Source organism: Macrobrachium nipponense, chromosome 12 (genome assembly GCF_015104395.2).
Source record: "Macrobrachium nipponense isolate FS-2020 chromosome 12, ASM1510439v2, whole genome shotgun sequence".
Classification (NCBI taxonomy): domain Eukaryota; kingdom Metazoa; phylum Arthropoda; class Malacostraca; order Decapoda; family Palaemonidae; genus Macrobrachium; species Macrobrachium nipponense.
The window spans coordinates 3,548,482-3,569,697 of NC_087205.1; the positions used below are offsets into that span (position 1 = coordinate 3,548,482).

Consider the following 21,216-nt stretch of genomic DNA (forward strand, 5'->3'; position numbering starts at 1 on the left):
TGTACGTCCGTTCATATTCTCTTTTTTCCATCTTACTTTCCAGCCCTTCCTAACAGTATGGTTTCTTAATGTAACTGCGAAATTTTCTTCCTGTCTCTCTTTTAAAATCTTTATTACTCCAAATTTCTCTCTCGGCTCACTGGCTTCATAGGTGGCAACGCTTGGCATTTGGCCTAAATTTTATATTGTATTCCATTCTTTGAAATGAAAGTTTTCAATCTAGGTTCAACATTTGAGTTTCGAAGCGGCGAAGTGGTTTTTACAAGGGATACTTCGTTCAGTGCCTCTTAACATGAGGTTCAAAACATGCTGTTCACAGGGAGGTTTGAAAAAAAAAGAACTTCATTACTTGTATGAAGGGGTTTTTTGACTTGGGTTTTCAACTTGGGCTTACAGGATGGTTTACAAGTTGTCCCACAGTGACTTCAGCGTATTTCGTGTGTAGTTTCGTGCTGTACGCGAATTTTGATTTTGATGAATTGTTAAATGATGATTATATTGATGTTTCAATTTTTCATTAAATTTTGTTGTCCTGTCTTCTGATGAATTAATCTTAATTCCTGACCATTCTACAGTGTATGTTTTGTCAGGTTCATTGGGGTTCAGGTCGGTTAGTCTGATACATCAGGCATAAACGTAAGTAATAATAACTGAAAATCCGTTAATATACATATGTATTGTAGTTGTATATATGTATATTATATATAATAATATATGTACATATGTATATACCAATATATATGTATATATATATATATATATATATATAATATATATATATATATATATATATATATATATATATATATATATATACAGACAATTGTGTGAGCAATAATACCTTGGAAAGCGTCAGCTTTTGCGAGGCATATGACGTCAGCGCTTATTCTCTTTTGTCACAGCGCGGCGGTATAATTCCTTCTATCGTTTCATAAAAAAAGAAAGCTTATGCCATTAGCGCAATCCTTCGTTTTTAAAGATGGATGACATCAGATAAAAGCCAAATTCTCTCTCTCTCTCTCTCTCTCTCTCTCTCTCTCTCTCTCTCTCTCTAATCCCAGGGAAATTACTACCATTAACCAAAGAGTCAGAGGCAGAGAGAGAGAGAGAGAGAGAGAGAGAGAGAGAGAGAGAAAGAATAAGGGTCGGACTGCAAACCTTATGGAAATCAAGATGAATAATTGTATGCCACTCATACTTCACACATTGCAATTAAGGTCGTATTTGTCGTAGTGGCCTCTGTTGGCAATTAACCATTAGATATTTCATAACATTTATGCCAGGCAGTCACTGCTGTCATAACGTACTAGTCCAAAATCAATGCAATGAAGTTATATACTACGATAAGCCATTTCTATTGATCTGTAGTAGTACAGCTGTAATTTCTCTGTGCTTTCACAGAGTTCCTTAACGGTGACTCATCAACTTTTGTTACATAATTTTTCTCATTAATGATATTTTTTGTTGTAACGCCAGGTTTAACATCTAAGCCAATCAGTCAGTCAGTTCCTTTCAATTATTTTTATTCCGATAATACTCAAGAGTTGGTCATAATTTCAGGCAGCTTCGTTCTGAAACAAGGTTTCACTTTTACTCAGTAAGCTGAACTGGATCGGATTTTGTGTCATGATTTTACACAAAAGACAAATCGTTGCGATAATGACCCTGAGGTAGGGGTGTATACTACCGCCGCTGGTCCTGCGTGTCGTAAAAGGCGTCTAAAAGGACAGTTGCTTCCTTGCAGTCTCACTTTTTAGTAAAAGGCTAGGCCCATCGCCAATAGCTGTGGAAACTGCTGCTTTGCAGTCTTACTTTTTAGTAAAAGGCTAGGCCCACCCGCAATAACTGTGGAATCTGCTGCCTTGCAGCCTTACCTTTTAGTAATTGGCTAAGCCACTGCCAATAACTGTGGAAACTGCTGCTTTGCAGTCTTACTTTTTAATAAAAGGCTAGGCCCATCGGCAAAAACTGTGGAAACGTCTGCTTTACAGTCTTACTTTTTAGTAAAAGGCTAGGCCCATCGCCAATAACTGTGGAAACTGCTGTTTTGCAGTCTTACTTTTTAGTAAAAGGCTAAGACACTGCCAATAACCGTGGAAACTGCTGCTTTGCAGGTGGACTTTTTAGTCTTAGGCTAGGCCCATCGCCAATGACTGTGGAAACTGCTGACTTGCAACCTTACCTTTTAGTAAAAGGCTAAGCCACTGCCAATAACTGTGGAAACTGCTGCCTTGCAGGTGGACTTTTTAGTAAAAGGTCAGACCCACTGCTAATAACTGTGGAAACTGCTGACTTGCAGTCTTACTTTTCAATAAAAAGCTAAGCCACTGCCAATAACTGTGGAAACTACTGCTTTGCAGGTGGACTTTTTAGTCAAAGGCCCACCGCCAATAACTGTGGTTGATGACAGCAAGGGCACGCCGTCGTAAAAACCCCTTTGCCAAACAATCAAATATCATGCCTGATGTTGGTGCAGGAGGATGATGCCTTTAAATAGAAGGCAGTGGAGGAGGAGGCGCATCAGGCAACCGACCTCTTAAGGTAGGGATAACGGTGCTAAGAAGGAGACATATCGGTACGATGATAGGGCCAGTACATCCACATGGTGCTTAGCTTGCAATCTTGAACTGGTGAACGAACTTCCGAACTCGATTAAATAACGGGTTTGGAGGCACAAGCTGGAAAGGTCCACGCAAATTTGAGCCAAGGACGAAGCCACAATTTTAGCCAAGGACGAGAGCACTACAACAGCTTATCGTCAATTATTATTAATTTTTAACAGTAATTCGAATGAACATCATCAGAACTCATCGACATGAGCACCCTATTTCCGGTATCTATCACTCAGCTCAAATCCCAGCCTCCGTTTGATGTCGGGTGCTAAAAATATAGATAATAATATTGTCTACCTGTACAGCTTCCGTTTTTTTACCCGGCTCTTATAAATGCCAAACGTTGAAGAGATCGGCTTTTCGCTGCTTGCCTGCCGGGTTAAGCCTCTTTCTATTTTTTGTATTTTTTTTTAATTCTTGCCCTTCTATTATTCTTTTGAGGGGTCGGTGATATATAAGAGCGTTTGGTTATCTTTCATACTACCCTTTGTGTGCTAATATATATATATATTATATATATATATATATATATATATATATGTATATATATATATATATATATATATATATATATATATATATATATATATATATATATACACGCACACACAAACACAAACATATATTTCACTGAAATATTTTCTTTAAAAACAGAATTTCATCTCATTTTCAAAATGTTTTGGTGTTTTTACGGGCTTCTTTTTATTAAATATATATAGGTATATATACATAGCATATATACATATATGTACATATAGTATAATATATATGTGTGCGCGCGCGCGAGTTGAAGTTAAAAACAACACCGTGCAGGTATACTCATTAGCGACCATTCGTGATAAACAAGAGCGTCGCTTTATAATGAGGGGTTTAATTAATAGATAATCAGGAGCGAACAAAAGGTGGGGATGTGGCAGGGGTGCCGAAAAGCTTCATGGACGGTTAACGAACCTGCGACCTTGAAAACGCCGTCCACTAATAATGTAATATCAGTGGCTCTGGGAGGTATCAATGCGGTTTTGCTGCCCTGGTATTACGTAGCAGGAACCTGCCTGGATCATATGAATCGGTCCCATCATTACTGATAATGCAATATTCGTCCCCGTAGTGGGCGGGGGTTAGTGCCGTCAGTGCACCACATTCGGTGCAATGTAGGCATTACTTAAGGTTCTTTGCAGCGTCCCTTCGGCCCCTAGCTGCAACTACATTCATTCCTTTCACTATACCTCCGTTCATATTCTCTTTCTTTCATCTTACTGTCCACCCTCTCCTAACAATTGTTTCTTAGTGCAACTGCTTTGAGGTTTTCCTCCTGTAACTCCTATCAAACCTTTTACTGTCAATTTCCGTCTGAGCGCTGAATGGCCTTAGTTGCCCCAGTGCTTGGCATAATGCCAGAAATCTATATAAATCAAATCAAATCAAAATCAATTTCAATATTCGTGTGAGAAAATGAGGAATTTTTTGCTGATACTGCAATCTTTCTCTTGTTATGCAGATAATCTCGACCCTTTCTTAGATTACGGATGTTACCATACTTTTAGACTTCTCTGTTTATTTTGCTTCTGTTTCTTTTGACTCTTATTTAATTTTCTTTCTTTCCTTTTCCCTTTTTTTCTGGCTTTTATCGGACTTGGTCTTTGCACTAGGCGTACAGGAAGTTTGCTGTTTCAGGTCTTTATAAGGCAAAGGACGTTATTGTATAATATTTTGCTGTTCATATCAAGTATTTTTTCCTTATTTAGTGATTTTATTTTTCGGTTCCAAATGAAAGCCTCTAGCAGTTTCACCTGGCATTGAGATAACGTCTCCAACATCACTTCCTGCTCAGGTTTTCTTTTGAATTCAGCGAAAAAAGAACGCAATTAATTGAATCAGTGCTGAGTTAGTATAAATCCGCTGACAGAACTTCATAGACACTTTAAAAATGCTTCCTAAGCAAAAATGTTCATACTCGTTACCACCAACTATACAGAGTTGTTTATGTTTGGGTATTTTTGTCATGACAGTTTGTCGAAACTTTGGAATTCCGTACACGTTTCCGTATCTCCTAATTCCCATTGATTTCCTTCTCTTTATAGGTGGATTTAGATAACAAAATCCACACTGGCAAGTTGAGTTCTGGTGCGAGTGGCCACTGGGTCACATTGAGGCCGGAGTGCCAACAAGGATTAGGATGTCTCAAAGACTTGTTAGTCTATCCGAGGAGACATAGTGTGCTCACTTATCTGTAGGAGCAGGTTTTACTGTGCATTCACAGTGTCCTAATGACTTTGTCTAGCTTTCTTTTAAACTCTTCCACACTGTTGCTGTTTACAACTTCTGGTGGCAGTTTATTCCATGTGTCACATATTTTGTATGTAAAGAAGTTCCCACAATGGGATGTATTGTATCTCCTCAGTTCTAGTTTTCATCCATTATTACTTGTCTGGTTTTCGTTTAATGATGGCTAGGCCAAAATGACACGATAACGATTGCTTGGAGAAGGTCTGGCAAGAGTTTAAGTCAGTCACAACGAGGCCAAAGAACCAACGGATTGAATCATTAACGGCTCTCAAATGATCTATTTAAATCTGCGGTAATTTGAACGTTCATTTTACACTTGTAACGCATTTCCTGGAAGCGCTCCACGGAAGTAATGAGCGAAAACAGTATGAAAACCACTATGACAAAAAAAAAAAAAAAAAAAAAAAAAAGGATACGCTGCCCTTCTATTGTTCTCTTCGTGATACAGGTAAACGTAGTAGCTGTGCGGAGAACCGAGTCTAAAACAATACTATTCTGCTGTTATCCACCGCTAACACCGACCTTGAAAAGCTTGGATCAGCCAGGCTGAGTATGATCTGAAAAAAAAAAACAAAAAAACAAAAGCAAGTTGTCTACTTCACTTTTTTTTTTAAAGTCGACATAATTTCGCTTCCCTAAAATCTGTGACTATTCCGTATTTATGTAATGCAAGCTTATGAACACCAACTGCGTTCGAGTGCAAGTGACCTTTTATACTTAAAGTTTTATCCTGTTGCTGTGCAACTTCCACTGTCTCTGCCTCGAAATTTTCCCCTCTTAGTTCCGGAGCTTAGTTATCAGAGGTTTGGTGAGTCGATCTTACACGTAGGTCATATAGCTAATTTTAGGGTATTTGCAGTTTTGAACAGTACTTTTCTTTGGTTGCAATGACTCTTGATTCAAACCAGTTTCTTGGTAATGAAGCTTCCTACGAAACTAGATTCATGTCACTTATCGATGCTACTGATGTTAGGTCATGTTGTAATACATAATAGGATTATCCAACGAACAGCTCTATACATCGCGTTGAATTTGCTTATTGGCAATGTGAACATACGCGCTTATACATGTATACATATACGCAGAGTCAAAGTATTACTTTGACTTTGCATATACGTATTCAGATATGTTTTGAAACGAAACTATATTATCACGGATGTTCTGTGTTTACTAGATACGTCAGTTCAATCATTTTTTTTGTAGCATTCCTCGTCCTGTTGCTGTTTTGTCATTTTTTTCACAATGCATAGTATTAACTCCATGTTGGATTTTTTTTTTCTTTTTTGCATTTATCAGGCTGAAACCACATTTCTCTGCCTTTCAGGATCATTTCCCTCAACCTTCCAACGACGAATTGGTTTCATGAACGTCCCTCTATGAGGCACCATACGCGGTAATATGTCACAGACTTTGATCAAGGACTTTGTTTACGTTGCTGTGGATGACGTCACAGATTGGTGCTTGATATCATCGTATCCTGCTAGTGTATACTCGTATATGCGCGCTTCATTAATCTAGCTGTGAACCTATGTGCTATCTCTCTCCTCTCTCTCTCTCTCTCTCTCTCTCTCTCATTATTCCGGTAAGGGTCGGGTATCATTCCCAGTTCCATATATCAGGTGACGCGTGGTCATATGATTTCAGTGGTCGAAGCAGCATTGCGTTGCAGCGTATACATTCGTTATCTGCAATAGGGTTGGTAGGATTTCCAATCTGAAGTGGAAAGATGAACTTTATACCAAAATGACAAGCACGGGAAATTTTCGTAATCTGACAGTTTGTTGTGGTAAACTACTACTTATTTTGATCAGACTTTATCAGTCAATAAAAGGTCTTCTCAGCTTTAAAATAAAAGTTTAAATAATGACAATTATATTAAAAGAAATAAAACTGATCCTATTTACATGAATGCAAGCTACGAATATATTTTATTTTCCTAATTTTTTAATAAGTGCTATAGGTTTTAGCGGGGCTTAAACCATGTACCCTCAGTCTACCTTTTTTGTCCGAGTTTTTCACCGATATTTAACCAGGTCGCCGCTGACTCCTGTATTTGAAGTTATAGTAACGTAATTATAGGTTATACGTGCCGCTATCAGTTAGTAATTGGTCACTCTCGGAGGTCGGTAAAATCTGATATGTGAGGTTATATGCTATCTATTTTGACGTTTAAATTGTGCAGTGGAGGTCGTTTCTATTAGTTTGCAACGACTGATCCAACTTTAAGGCGTCACTTATATCGGGCACTGGAGGTCGTGGTGTCACAAGTTGGATATTGAACTACGGCTAGAGGTTTTTGGCGACTTAAGCTGGTCTGAAGCCTGGATGAAAGGTGAGGCTTATGCGAAGGATTAACGCCCGTCTTCTGAAATATTTGGTGATACTGAAACTTGTAGCAAGCCATAACAGTCGGGTATTAGCAGCGTTGGGTCATGATGATGCCTGAAAGCCAGTGGGCTATAAGTGATCACTTAATTGCGCAGAGAAGGAATGCATCTATAGATCTAGTTGATGTAGCGAGGTAAAAGGAGAGACGAAAGAGAGAGAGAGGAGAGAGAGACACTCACAAAAAACACTCAATGACTCCATAGTTTTTCACCTAAAAAAAAGGACACCACTTAATTTCTTTCTTATAAACTGAAAAAGAAGGAAGAAACGTCATTAAAAATTTATTTATTCTTGTTGTCGCAAAGTTTAAAGAGAGAAAGAGAGGGATACAAAAAACACTCAATGACTCCATAGTTTTTCACCTAAAAAAAGGACACCATAGCGCTTAATTTCTTTCATATAAACTGAAAAAGAAGGAAGAAACGTCATTAAAAATTTATTTATTCTTGCTGTCGCAAAGTTTAAAGAGAGAAAGAGAGGGATACAAAAAACACTCAATGACTCCATAGCGCTTAATTTCTTTCATATAAACTGAAAAAGAAGGAAGAAACGTCAGCGTCACTAAAAACTTATTTATTCTTGTTGTCGCAGAGTTTAGCGAGAGAGAGAAAGAAAGAAACAGAGAGAAAGAGAGGTAGATCGCATTTCCCACGAAGTTGCAGCCAATGAATGATGCACGAATGCGTGGGAGGAGGAAACTCGCCGCTGCGTCGGTCGGTGCTTCGTGGCGATCGATAGGAGGACACCTTCTCCTTCCCATCTTAGCCGACAGAGGAAGAAGAAGAAGGAGGAAGAGGAGTTTTCTCATCCCACAAATTGCAAAAGCACAACGAGATATGTGGCGGTGAAGCTGGCGACCTAGGGAGAAAAAAGAACGCGCAGATGATCAATTTATCATTTACATTGCTCAAAATCCTATCGTCCTTGTTGCTAAAAACAATTTACAACATCGTGATTCAATTGCTGGATATGAAAAATTGACAATAATATCTGAACTGTATTATTTGTGAAAGTTAAAAGCAAAGGATTTCGATCATCCTCACTTGTTGCTAAAAAAAATAATAAAAATCGACAATTACATCAATAAATTATTATCTATGAAAGTTAAAAGCAAAGGCTTTCGAACATCTGAATGATCATCCTCGGTGTTTACGTTAGATGAAAAGAAAGAGAATCATTGTTATTAGTAATAGAGGTAGTAGCAGGTTCATCTTGATGAGTATTATATTATAGGTAAAAGAGGTATAAGTAATAGAGTCATCATTATTGGTATCACTGTTAAAAAGAAAGTTAGTAGTTTCATGTTTATTATTATCATCATCATCGATAAAACAGGGAGTAGTAGGTTTATTGGCAAAAGAGGCAGAAGTAGGTTTATCTTCATTAATATCATTGGTAAAAAATGTAGTAGTAATCTTATATTTATGAGTGTTATTGTCATTGTTATCATGAATGATTCGATGTATTTATCGTAATTATCACTGCTCATGGTATGCATGTAAATTTTCAAGCTCCCCAGGACCGAATGGTTTAAAATGTCTCTCTTCCAAAAAAATGGTTTTTAAACTGAAAACTTTGTCTTTATCCTGTTCTTACTACTATTATTATTCTTACTATTAGTCGTAGTAGTGCTAGTATTATTATTACTAGCAATCTACGGGCATAACCATCCCCGGTTCACGGGCAGAACCAGCTCCGTTTCAGGGAGTCCCTTCTCACCCCCACCCCCTTGGGGGGGGAGGTAGGATGAAACCCCATTATAAACCATCTTAGGGGTCCCCACTATAACCCTGCCAAGTTTTCATGCCCATCGGACCAGCCGTTTGGCCGTGATTGAATGACAGACAACGGTCATTATAGTAAGATTATTATTATTAATTATTAGTAGTAGTTGCAGTACTATTATTATTAGTAGTAGTACCAGTGGTAGTGCAGAGAATCTGATCTGAAACGATATCCCACTGACCTCGACAAGCGTGTGATGCCCCAGGGTGAAATATCCGCTCACGTCGAAGGTTCTCATTCGATCCAGGGTCATCAGGATAACTGTCATCTGTCAATCATTTAACGCTATGTTAAAAATAAGTCTTTTCTTTTATTTTTTTTTATTTACTAATTTTCTCTACTTATTAATTGAATGTAATTTTCAGATGGTTTTTCATTCTTTTGTTTGTTTATTCAGAATGATCATGAAATAATCTTCATTCATATATATTAGCCAAACTTAAAATTTCTGAAATTGACGTATAGAGTAGGACTGAAAAAATGCTTTTTATTTCACTGTCAAACGAGTCAGTGGTCCTTTTACTGCATGTCTAAAAATTCACACGAGTTTCAGTACCAGTTTCTGTTTTACGTATAAGAGTATAGCGTTACCTTATGCACCATCTTCTTCGTCCATCTGCTGAATGAATAATTAAATGAAATTCAGGCTACCAAGCCAACCACAGGGGTGGGTCTAGTGAACACGGGGGTGCTTTGAGAAACGCCTGCATTCTTGAGTCACAGAGCCTCGTTTTGGCACTTGATTAGTTCTCTTCTTAAGGAAAAGCAAGGAAGCCATAGCTTCGGCGGCCCGGATGCAAATTCCCCAGATGTAGTATACTATAGTAGATTCACATCAACCATGCATTTGACGTTTAGGCCAGTCCCTTACGACGCTCCTGATTGGCTGTTGATAAGCCAATCACAGGGCAGGATGTATGTTCCACCGTCGTAAGGGACTGGTCTAGACATCAAATGCATCTATTATACTATTGCACTTAGCTCCGGTTTTTTTTTTATTTTTTTTTTGCGTTGCCATGACACAAGGTTAGGTTAGATTAGGTTATTTCAGTAAAAAAAAAAAGGGATGGGATATATAATGAGATTATTTTCAAGAGGATTCTATGGTTAGCTTTTAAAATCATAATATTATGACGTCCTGCCCTTTTCCAGGGAATATCTCGGTACTCGTTACAGTTCGGGAATACGCACCCAGGATATATAATATGGTCGCGGCTCAGTGGGACGTTCCAATTGAACGACAATGGGGAGCTAAATTACCTGCAAACTGAGATAGGTCAGAAGGTTCCCGTCAGGTTTTACAATATTCCAGGTAAATCAAGGCTTTAACTTGAAAGGCAATATCAGTGGATGTATCTTTACTTTTATAACGCGATGATGTTAGTGAGGAGGTATTTTCAGATGCGACACCATCTCACTAGAAATTGGTTCGTAGATAAATAACTTGAACGCATATCGATATTTTTTATTAATTTCTTTTTTGCTCCGAAATGAGGGGAACTTTTATTTTTTTTTGAGAGACTATTCTTACTCCATAAATAACTTCAACGCTTACCGATATTTTAGAAATGTTTGTATTTATTAATTTTTTTCCCGGAATAAGGGGAAGAAATTCGTGTTTTTTGTAAGGAGAGACTATTCTTACTCCTGAATAACTTAAACGCATACCGATATTTTAGAAATGTTTGTATTTATTAATTTTTATTTCCCGAAATAAGGGGAAGGAATTCGTGTTTTTTTTTTTTTTTTTTTTTTTTTTTTTTTTTTTTTTTTTTGTAAGGAGACTATTCTTACTCCTAAATAACTTAAACGCATACCGATATTTAAAATTTATTTATTTATTATTTTTTTTTTTTTTGCTCCGAAATGAAGGGAAGGAACTTTTTTTTTTTCTTTTAAGGAGACTCAATTCTTACTCCTAAATTGAGTAGTGGGTTACACAACGCTCCCGACCTTGTCACAGAAAGCGTTTATTTATTTTCGTCATTTTGTCTTACCTTTGATAGCACTTTGGGGTCTGAATTCTTGCCAACTATTCTCCGGATTTTTAAATGGACTTTTCCTATCTATAAAATAAAAGAAAGAATACTCAGTTCAAAGTATGACATGATTTGTCAGAAGTATTGAAATAGTAATATGGCTCTTATTAGTAATATATTGGTGTGTTTGGAGAAAGTATGTATGTATGTATGTATGTATATGATTTACAGCCAGTGAATTTTTTTTGTGAAATAATGCTTACTCTCACGTCTGAAATCATATTGAAATAAAATACGATCACTGAACTTTTCACAAGATACAATATATTTATTTGTAAAGTCTATAATAGATTGTGGTCCTCATTAACAAAGGTGGTGGTCAAGCCATCACAAACCTGGTATCAGTAGTATTAATAATACTATAAACTGCTGAATATGTCACTTTGAACGAGAAAATATATACTTATACGTAAAATTTGTAATAGATTACTATCATCTCTATCAATGGCAGTTGTAGTTATCGTAGTGGTAGTAAAATCCTTTCCATCCTTACATGGTCACCGTAGTTTTGAGCTGAATGACAGATGTTAATATAAGCCACAACAATGGAGGCCACATCCACCACGTCCCTCAACTCGGGTCCCCGCGAAAGGATCCTGTATAAACACGTGATGTCGATAATGATGGTGCCCAAGAAAGTGCAGAGTAAGAAGCCGCTGATGTACGACGCAAGGAAGCCTTGAAGCTCTTCGATCTGTGCAGAAAAATAATAATAAAAAAACTTAAGAGTGTGATATGGGAAACTATTATTTGATGTAACTTGAACCGAGTGAATGTTAACATGATGCTGAGGAATGTGCAAGGTTACCTTGAAGCTCTTCGATCTGTGCAAAAAAATAATAATACAATTAAAAGAAATGAAAAAAAAAACTTAGTGTGATATGGAACACTATTATTTGATATAATCAGATCCGAGTGAATTTTGGCGTGACATAACATATTGCACATGAATGTTAGCGTGAACGGCATTTATCTGTATACGATTTTTCATATTACTGTACAAGGAAAAATAATGGGTATGATAATACGTGTTTAAAATAAGGAGCAATCGTCAAGTCAGTACAAATAGTGAAGTCACAATGTAAATGAACTTTAGGTCTCGTTGTAACCCGTTGCCCATTCGCATCGTATTCTCCTCCCTATAAGCTCCGTCGCAAGCCTGGCTTCCAGACTTATTTAATTCAAAAGGCGGGATCCTTTATCCCGGTCAAGGCCTTCCCCCCCCCCCCCCCCCCCCCCCCCCCCCCACCCCCCCCCCCCCCCCCCCCACCCCCCCCCACAACATTGTCACTATTTGCTGAAGTCAACAGACTTGTTTTGGGGTTTGGCTGGGCATCCCTCATCCCTACAACACTAACCCCCCACCCCCCCCCCCACCTCACACACAAACACCCTTCCCTGGTCCAATAAAAAGAGAGAGGGAGAGAAGACGATACAACCTTTACCCTTTTACTGTTCTCGAACAAAATGTAAAATGGAATCGAATTAAAAAAAAAAAAAAAACAAAGTTCCTTCATACTTATAATTATTATATGAGAGAAATATCGGATGTTTTATAAATCTTCTTGAAATGCTTAAGTATGTATATGTATATATATATATATATCTATATATATATATATATATATATATATGTATATATATAATCCAACAACTGGCAAGTTTTTTTAACGAGCTGGATTTCAAAAGACCATAAACAGTGCGACGGAAAGAGCACAAAAAGGCATGAACAAGCTTCTGTAGCCATAGACATATCTATCTTATATTATAATATATATATATTAATATCTAAAGAATAGAGATATATACATAACCATTACATATAATATATATTATTACATAGATATATAAAATATCTATAGAATATATAAAATGAATCGACGCCATTTCGGCAACAATCCTAATTTTCCACGCACTAACTTATTCAAAACTGAGGAAAAGCAAATGGGAATATTCTATTTATATTTACGTTTCTTGCTCAACTTCACTCCACCGCTCCTGGATAATAACCGTTAATTAAGCAAACAGTCACCGAGAACACAGAGAGAGTCAATTATCTGAATAATTGCCCAAACCTAATTATCATGCGCAGGTGAGAGGGTCTTCGCGTATTGCAACCGGTAATGACCAAACACTTATGCGTTAATGAGGGGGTGCGCTCATCTTGCCAATGTGATCGTGGACCTTATTTGCAGCGGGATTAACGATTGCATCAATGCCTGAAAAGGCGGAGAAGATGAAGGACTGAATGAGAGATCATCGAGTTAATCAAGAATTCATTCAAAGTATATAAATGATCGGATGAAGGATAGGAAGAGGGTAGTTGGTGAGTTCGTGTGATCTAAATGATTATCTCCGCCAGGGAGACTTTTTTTTATACCAGGTTTTATTTGTTTGTTAACATAATTACGTACCAAATGAATGCATCTTGGGAAAGATAGAAATATAAATTTGGGGGTGAAATAAAAAAATTGGGGGGCGGGGACTTCTTCAGCTTTGACGGAGGTTTGCAGTCTCCAAGGACTTTTATCCTCTCTGCAGTTGCTCTAGACCAGAAGTGGTCAAAGAGTCGATCGCGGCCACTTGTTTGGTCGATCGCCATTCCCCCACAATCCTGTATAAACAAACAAAAACACAAACACACACACACACATATATATATATAATATATATATATATATATATATATATATATATATATATATATATATATATATATATTTGTGAGGCAATTGTACCCATGTTTTATCGTACTATGGCGCTATTTGAATTTCTTCACTTAATAATGTAATTATGTAGAACGATAGATCGTAGAAGAGTTCCAGTCTTTAGAGTAGATCTCTGGGTCCAAAATTCTGGCCACCCCTGCTATAGAATCCAGAGCAGCTGCAGAGGTGTTGCGCAGAGTTATTCAGTTTCATCCTTTCTGTCTTTATTTGCAAATTTTTTATTCAACAGAAGATTATAACTAACTCTGTAACTCCGAGATAATTGTACGTATGAAAGAATAACACAAACATTGCTTTCATTCCTTCCCTGAGTTATCAGGCATTCGACCCTTACCCTGAATAAAAAAAATAGTCATTAGAGGGTGCTTACTTCCCCTCATCACGCCCCTCCCCTCTCTTAAAACCTCCTCCCCTTGTCGTCTGTTATTTCATACCTTATCGATATGCTCGCCAGTGCCGGATAGTCGCTTCCAGACATTTCCATGGCGCTCTGGAATGATCGATGCTGGAAGGATGGTTTTCACAGCGAATTCTGAGGACTGATACTTTTGGTCCCGTTCCATGGCGTCTTCTAAATCCTCAACAACGCATTCGAGGTAACAAGAGAGCTTTTTCAGTGAAACGATGAAGACGAGCACAATTGCAGTGGATGCTGTCATTATTATAGCAACGCAAACAGACATCAGAACACTTGAGACTTTAAAATCTTGAATGATGGCGACCACGGACTTGCTGGAAATTAAGTAGATTGTTTCGATGAAGGCTAAAATGCAGAATACGTTCCTAGGCATGATGTGAAGAGCCGATTTCATTTTCCCACGGCACACGCCCTCTGAGGCTGCCTCGAGACCGCGCACTAAAGCCACCAGATGCCTCGATTGGCACGCACTCCAGAAGAGACTGCCGATTGTTCCAACAAAATGCGAGGACCCGATTATGGTCAGAATCATATCGCCAAGGCGGCTGCCCTCGGGACAAGCTTCGGCTAATTCAGACAGGGAAAGGCAGCTCTGAACCACCAACACACACCAGATAATCACTGACCAAAGACCCAACTCTGGGCTAAATGCAGGATATTTGTGGGCGGCGGTATCCCGCCCGTAAGGGAAGAATCCAAGGGCTTGAAGGACGAATATAAGGGGCTGGAAGCCTCCCCAGGTTGTGTTCTTGATCATGATTATCCAGTTTAGAGCTTTCAAACCTTTACATATTTTATCATCCAAAAATTGATCAGTTTCAGGCCCTTTTGTAGGCTACTTTCAAGTACCGCTAAGCCACTTAAAGAAAATGTCCAGTCTTTCTTCAGTAGGGCGGCTTACTAAGTAAGGTAGTGGTCCTGTCCTGTTCATTCGATCAATAGTACTCTCTTTATCTATGCATTGGCAATTCATAGTGAGGGCGTTGGCTTTAAAAGGCACATGACATGTTTAAGAGGATAAGTGTTTCAGTTCCGTAATCAGTCATAATTTGCCTGCTGTTCAACTGGGTTTTGATTTACATTTTGTAAAGATGAACCTTTTTTGGGAGGCGGGGGGTTGTGGGAAAGGACTGTGTCGTCTAATTACTAGACCTTTCCTGCTAACTTGCAAACATTGGGTATCTTATATATCTTATATCTACTCAGTCATTACTAGAATTCCCTATACCCAAGATAAATAGTGTAGGTCACAGTCAGGAGAGTCACCTCCTCTGTTTGTATTTCCTGTTGATTGAAAATAATGAGCAAAATGGAAAACAATGAATAGATTGCTAGTACATGTGTGTGTAAACATTTAACATTAATTGCACAGTTTCGATTTGATGTACTCCTTATTACCTAAAGTCATTTAACCTGCTTGTTTGCGAAAGGTTGGGTTACATTGCTCGGGTGAAAAGCCCAACAACATCAATTTAACGCCCTAGTGTGTTTGTGTTGGGCAGCCTTGCTCGTTTCGGCCACTTCACACACACACACACACACACACACACACACACACAATCCATGACTCCTCTTCTGTCTCTGCGAAAGACAGTCATTTTCCCTGTGAGTCGTTTTAAGAAAATTGCAGAAAAAAGGGTACTTAGTAAGAACCGCATACCTCCACAAACAAAACAAAACAAAACAAAAATATTGAGCTCCAAACATGCCTGAAACAATTTGATTAGAAAAATAAGTTGTTTAATAGACAGATTAACGAAAGAGTAATACACGTAGTTTCACAAACTGGAATAGACTGGGGAGAGTTAAGTCACAAACAGGGAAGAGGCGATTGTTTTAGTAGACGGTAATAGAAGACACACTGACTGAAGAGAAGTTGAGAGTTTCGTAGACAGGAATAGACTAGGAAAAGAAGTCACAAACAGAGAAGAATTGAGGTAGCTGGCAACGCCTAGATAAATTGTTGTAGAGAAGATAGAAAGATGTTTTGGAAATCTTTCTCAGTAGGAAAAGAAGAGCGCAGGTAAAGAGCCACCCCATTTGATTTGCGACGCGCTTCGTTGTTTCTTCATAACATTCCCTAGACTAAACGTGATGTCTCTTCTAGGATTGAAATATTATTATTATTATTAATTATTATTATTTCCGTAGATGAAACCTATTCACTGATGGAACAAGCACACAGGATCCATTGATTTGATATTCAAGCTTCCAAAGAATGTTGGTTTCAACATTCCACTGCAGACCCCCACACTGCAGCAGTAACTGTTTATGATACAGACCCAGAGCTTAACACGTGAACCCGCGACATCGGTCGGTTTGGTCTAGGCCTGCCACCTCGGTGGCCGCGAGTTCAATTCTCGGGCATTCCACTGAGGTGTGAGGGATGTGTATTTCTGGTGATAGAAGTTCACTCTCGACGTGGTTCGGAAGTCACTTAAAGCCGTTGGTCCCGTTGCTGAATAACCACTGGTTCCATGCAACGTAAAAACACCATACAAACAAACAAACAAACAATCTGAGTGGCACTCCACGACACCAACCATTATTCCCAACGGACTAGCTATGAGAAATAACGAAACGAGTTTCAAAATACTGTGTGTGTGTGTGTGTGTCTTCTTTTCCTACTGAGAATGAACTTCTTGTGAGCGAGGCACAGACGCTATCGATAGGCCGAAGGTTAACTGATCCAAAACACTTAACGGAGCCAAGTTTAACCCATAAATCTGTCCAGCTGTAGATCCAGTCGCTAACGACCTTAATTGAGCAACGAAGTGGAGAGCGCAAAAGGATAATTCGGTGGTTTCTTCGAGTCTAAAAGAAGCATCCGTCCTGGTCAGGACTTTCTTGATAAATCCGGGGCCTCCGCCCCCTCTCTTCCGCAAAATCAATACATGACAGGAACTCCTTTCTTTTGGCATGAACCGATCCTCCGAAATGTGTGGAGGTATTTCCAGGCGTTTCAGGAGAAGCGAACGACACGAACGCTTAGGAAAACAGGTTGTGGAGTGAGGTTGAGTGTGTATTCAGAACTGGATGAATGGAGCAAGTTCTCTCTCTCTCTCTCTCTCTCTCACACACATATACATATATACATATACATATATATCTCAAGTGTTAAAGATCCATTAAAACACGTTGGTTTAAAGCTAAGGACTATATTACGGTGGACCAACTTCCAAACTTCCACCCTTATCAAGTAGTGAATTCACTACTTGATAAGGGTGGAAGTTAGGCCACCGAAATATATTGTCCTTAGCTTTAAACGAGAGTGTTTGAATGTGCCATTTATAGTTGAGACGTATCCTGTTTTGCTGAAGAATTTATTTACACACACGCACATATATACATACATACATATATATATGCTCGTTATATATACATATAAAATATGTGTTTGTAGAGAGAGAGAGAGAGAACACTGGAAGTGCTGTGTGTGTTCTTGTAAATATATATCTGTACTTGTATACACAAGATCGAAAGGCAAGATGCAGCTTTTTAACTGATGACTGTAAATTATGAATTAATTCTTAGCTGTGAAATGATTGTGCAATGTTCATGAATAATGAGAGCTGTCAATTAATTCAGGAAACGTTTCTTCATACAGTGACGAGCGAAATCCGTTTAATTCAAAATGCACTGCTGTTGAATGCATTCTCTTTATTTACCTAGGATGTCACGTCACCTTTTCATAATGTTTGTATGTTTTACTTGAATCTAAGTATAAAAGAAGTTTTCCTTTCGCGATGTTCGGTTTTCTCAGGCAAAATGTCGATTCTATTTGCCATAAGAGACATTACTATTATGCATCCATTTTTCCTATGTGAATTTCCTGTCATACATTTTAATCATATAGCTTCATATATAATGAAATTATATGATTAAAATGTATGACAGGAAATTAACATATGAAAAATGGATGTATAATAGTAATGTCTTTTATGGAAAATAGAATCGACATTTTGCCTTATAAAAAGGAACATTGTGAAAAGAAGAAACTTATTTTCCTCTTTTTTTTTCTTTACTTTAATTGAAGTAAAACGCAAAAACGTTAATAAAAGATGTAACTCCAGGTTTAAATAAACAGAATGCATTCTACAGCAGTGTATTTTGTATTAAACGGATTTCGCTCGTCACTGTATAAAGAATAATTTCCTCCACTGAGTAGCTTTGGTTATTAGTGAATATTGCATAACTATTTCAAAGCCATGAACGAATTCATGTTTTATAAAGCTTACCTTTCGATCCTCCCTTTAGACAGCCGCCACCCCTCCCCCCCCTCCCCGACCGGGCACTTTCACCCCAGTTTGACTGTCCTTGCTGAACTTGCTTATAAACCTAAAGGGAAAATGCACTGACCGCCCGCGGGTTTCCCAGAATAAAACTTGCCCAGCATGACGCAAGCCTTACTGGCGGTCGTCACCGAACCCCCCACCCCCGCCGTCCTCCTTTCCATGAGTTCCTTTACTACATTCTTCTGGCCTCTGCTTCATTCTCAGCTTTCCCTTCACACTTATTCTTTCGCCTCCACTATTCTATGTTTGTCGTCATCTCTTCTTCTTTTTAATGTTTTCTATTCCTTCTTTTGGTGCTTTTGCCTTTGCAGTTGCTTTCATTCTTTGTCGTGATCTATTATTTATTTTTAATGTTTTCTATTCCTTCTTTTGGTGCTTTTAGCATTTGCAGTTGCTTTCATCATTTAGATTTGCTTTTCCTGACATTCTCACTCTTTCATCACGTTTCATTCCCAAGTTTTCTAGTTTTATTCTTATATTTTTCTATTTCTGATAAAAAGAATTCTTTAGATCTCTATAATCTGCTAGCCTTACATTTCCCGTCCATGAATTTTGTCTATTTCTAAAAAAAATAATGTTTTACTCCCAACATTTTCGACAGTTTTCAGTAATCCATTAACGTATCTAATTTTCCTCTTTGTTTCCAGTCCTCCGTAAACGTATCTAATTTTCCCCTTAGTCAGCATCAGTTCATTTCCTGTCCTCCTTCCTTCACACGAGGAAGGTAAAGTCAGGTCGGACATTTTTCGGACGAAGTCGATGCGAGGGGAAAGGTCACCGGTGAGTGCAGTCGTTCCTTCCCCTGTGAACTCGTGAACACGAGAAAGGAAGAATGATTTCGTCCATTAACAGTTGAAAAATGCGAGTTTTCAGTACAGCATATGATGCTGTATGAAGCTCTCAGCCGCGGCTCATGAAACTCTTCCTTGTGAACTTTCACACAATACAGGAAGCATTATTTTGTCCATTAACAAGTGAAAAAATGCGAGTTTTCAGTACTATGAAACTCTCAGCCACGGTCCACGAAATTCTTATTTGCAGCCCATGAAACTTTCAGCCATGGCCCGGTGGTGACCTGTGTTGTTGGCACCTTGGCGTTGTGGCCCCGTTTTGGCCGGTTTCACTTGTTAAGGGGAGGTTTCGGCCTTTTGGCCCTGTTTGGGCTAGCGGTGCCAGATGCACGATTATGGCTAACTTGACCATTGAATAAAATAAAAACTGCGGTGGCTAGAGGGCTGCAATTTGGTATGTTTGATGATTGGAGGTTGAATGGTCAACACAGAAATTTGCAGCCCTCTATCCTCAGTAGTTTTTAAGACCTGAGGTCGTGTGGACAGACAAAGCCATCTCAATAGTTTCCTTTTACAGAAAACTAAAAGAGACTGATGAAGGAGCGTTTTCCATTATGATGCTTCGCGTCATGATAAATTTATCAATGAAATTGTTGGTAAAAACGCAGACAGAACGACCAAGCGTGAATTAGAAGGGACAATTAATAAAGTTTAATTTGATAGAGGTAGAAAAAACTCGATGAAACGTCAGCAAATAAAGGAAAAAGAAAAATCAAAACAATAAGAAAACGACAAAAATGAAATCGTGAAACGATATGAAATCTTATCATTAGGAAAAGAAAACATATTACTCCTTTCATATCAAGACCTTATCAAACGGCCACGTAAAAGAAGCCACAATTTTTCTCCGTCTCTGGATATAATCAGTCACGAAATGGCTTTTTGTTTTTTGTGAAAGAAAACTATTGAGATGGCTATTTGTCTGTCCGTTCACACTTTAGCTGTCCGCCCACAGATCTTAAAAACTACAGAAGCTAGAGGGCTGTAAATTGGTATGTTGATCATCCACCCTCCAAGCATCAAGCATACCAAATTGCAGCTCTCTAGCCTCAGTAGTTTTTATTTCATTTAAGATTAAAGTTAGCCATGATCATGCGTCTGGCACCGCCATAGGTGCCAATAACATAAACCACCACCGGTAATGCGCTGAAGAAATTTTTGAGATTTTTTTTTACCTCATAAACAGAAAATGAGAAAAATGTCAAGGGTAAAAATAAGTTGGGCTTAGGTCGATAATACAATATCTGCCCCTTCATCCGTTCATAGAACATAGTACTATATATAGAGACAGACCAAGTAACTGAAACGGAAGTACCTCTTTGTATTCGGCGTGTTTGTTTGATAGGGATAGGCTTCCTGCTTGTGTACTTGAAGTACAAGTGCTCTCTCTCTCTCTCTCACACACACATACACGCATACACACACACACACACACACACACACACACACATATATATATATATATATATATATATATATATATATATATATATATATATATTGAGTTGAATTGAATTGAATCCTTTATTCCAGCTATAAGCTATATACATTATATATATTTACAAAAGAAACTTTACAGAGAATATTGCCTAAATATCCATACCTTTAAAAAGTAAAATTTCTTATATATATATTTATATATAAATATATATATGTGTGTTTCTGTGTCTGTATGCATATATGTATGAATGTATACAGTATGAAGGGGTAAGACAAGTGTAGGTGTGGGTCTTCTGACATGTGAGTAACAATAGAGAGGACTTACAAGTTAACGCGAGTTCTTGAAAGGAAGACGAGTACATTCCCATCCACA

At 38.1% G+C, this 21,216-nt stretch overlaps 1 long non-coding RNA gene across 1 annotated transcript; it reads right to left on the minus strand.

Annotated features, from left to right (window-relative positions):
• Positions 1-7,556: 7,556 nt before the first annotated feature.
• LOC135224299 (uncharacterized) lies at positions 7,557-18,626 on the minus strand. The gene is made up of 5 exons (XR_010316696.1): positions 18,496-18,626; positions 11,604-11,804; positions 11,069-11,137; positions 9,253-9,339; positions 7,557-8,144 (listed from the first exon to the last, which is right to left on the minus strand). It is a non-coding gene; the product is annotated as an uncharacterized LOC135224299 (long non-coding RNA).
• Between the last annotated feature and the right edge of the window lie 2,590 nt (positions 18,627-21,216).